This window comes from Corvus brachyrhynchos, unplaced genomic scaffold (assembly GCF_000691975.1).
Source record: "Corvus brachyrhynchos isolate BGI_N302 unplaced genomic scaffold, ASM69197v1 scaffold65, whole genome shotgun sequence".
Lineage (NCBI taxonomy): Eukaryota > Metazoa > Chordata > Aves > Passeriformes > Corvidae > Corvus > Corvus brachyrhynchos.
The window spans coordinates 2,051,049-2,052,992 of record NW_008238365.1 but is presented as its reverse complement, the minus strand read 5'-3'; positions in this window follow the sequence as shown (position 1 = coordinate 2,052,992).

Here is a 1,944-nt window from a genome sequence, read left to right as displayed (position 1 = left end):
TGCCTATTCCCCTCCTCCTTCTGGCCTTGCCTGTTCTCCTTCCTGTGGCCATTCCTGTTCCTGCTGCTGTGGCCATTCCCGTTCTCCCTCCTTTGGCCATTCCCGTTCTCCCTCCTTTGGCCATTCCCGTTCTCCCTCCTTTGGCCATTCCCGTTCTCCCTCCTTTGGCCATTCCCGTTCTCCCTCCTTTGGCCATTCCCGTTCTCCCTCCTTTGGCCATTCCCGTTCTCCCTCCTTTGGCCATTCCCGTTCTCCCTCCTTTGGCCATTCCCGTTCTCCCTCCTTTGGCCATTCCCGTTCTCCCTCCTTTGGCCATTCCCGTTCTCCCTCCTTTGGCCATTCCCGTTCTCCCTCCTTTGGCCATTCCCGTTCTCCCTCCTGTGGCCATTCCCGTCCTCCCTCCTGTGGCCATTCCCGTTCTCCCTCCTTTGGCCATTCCCGTTCTCCCTCCTGTGGCCATTCCCGTCCTCCCTCCTGTGGCCATTCCCGTTCTCCCTCCTTTGGCCATTCCTGTTCTCCCTCCTTTGGCCATTCCTGTTCTCCCTCCTTTGGCCATTCCTGTTCTCCCTCCTTTGGCCATTCCTGTTCTCCCTCCTTTGGCCATTCCTGTTCTCCCTCCTTTGGCCATTCCTGTTCTCCCTCCTTTGGCCATTCCTGTTCTCCCTCCTTTGGCCATTCCTGTTCTCCCTCCTTTGGCCATTCCTGTTCTCCCTCCTTTGGCCATTCCTGTTCTCCCTCCTTTGGCCATTCCTGTTCTCCCTCCTTTGGCCATTCCTGTTCTCCCTCCTTTGGCCATTCCTGTTCTCCCTCCTTTGGCCATTCCTGTTCTCACTCTTCCTGTCCTCATTCCTTTGGCCATTCCCATTCCCTCCCAGGAGCTTTTCCCACCTGTGCCGTGTCCCACAGCTCACCTTTCCCTCCCCATGCCCCTTCTCCTGGCAGTGCCCTCCCTTCCCAGCAAAGCTCCAAAAGCAGAGCTGCCTGCCCAGGAATCCCAAGCCAGGGGGTGTATTTTGGGGAGGGAAACTGTGGGATTAGGCTTGCCAAGTTCTTGAAATCCATCCAGGAACAGGTTGCTGCTTCCGCTTCCTGAGAAATCAAACCAGCTGGGAAGCAGGGAGGGATGGAGGAGCCTCTGCTTTCCTCAGAGGTTCCACCCCAAACTCTTTGGGGATTTTTGGGGGAGCACAGGGTCAGTATTATTGTGCTGTTCAGGTAATGTTTTAGCCTTACAAATGAAGTGAACATACCTGTGCTCCCAGAGCCCAGCTGTGCTGCAGGCCAGCCTTTCCCATGGATTTTTATTATTAAGGAAAAAGCTGGGCTTAGCTCAGGAGCACAAACGAGGAGCAGCAGCGTTACCAACCCCCTTTACCTGCCCCATAGGAATCCTGCTGAGCCAATCCCTGCCCCACAGGAAGCCCTGGAAAAGCCACTCATGCCGCCAGCCTGCTGACATTCCCCGTGGCAAGCAGGTAACCTTCTCCCAGAAAACCTCTGGAATGGGCCTGGATCCTTCCAGGAATCCGGGTTTTATCCGACAGCTGCTCCTGGTGTCACATCCAGGTCACCACTGCCCTGGGTTTATCCTTCCTCACCTCTTTCCAGGCTCCCCACTTGGATCTGGAGGTGTCACTCACGCTGCCCTGAATTCCCAAAGTTTGGAAAAGCTTGGAATTCCTCTGCTGCTCCTTCTCCTCCCCTAGGTTTTATGTTCCATTTCAAGGCATGGAGCTGCTGCTGCTTTTTTTTTTTTTTGTCTTTTTTGAGTGATTTTTTAATTCCTTGTGGCCCTCCCAGAGCAATTCCCAGATGTTTCTGCAGCTTTGGCAGGAGGCAGAGATGGATTTTGCTGGGTGTGAACTGGGATTCAGTGGTTTGCAGAGGCTTTCACCCAGTCCTGTGGTGTTTTCAGGAGGCAGGAAATTCCTGTATTTAGTTCCA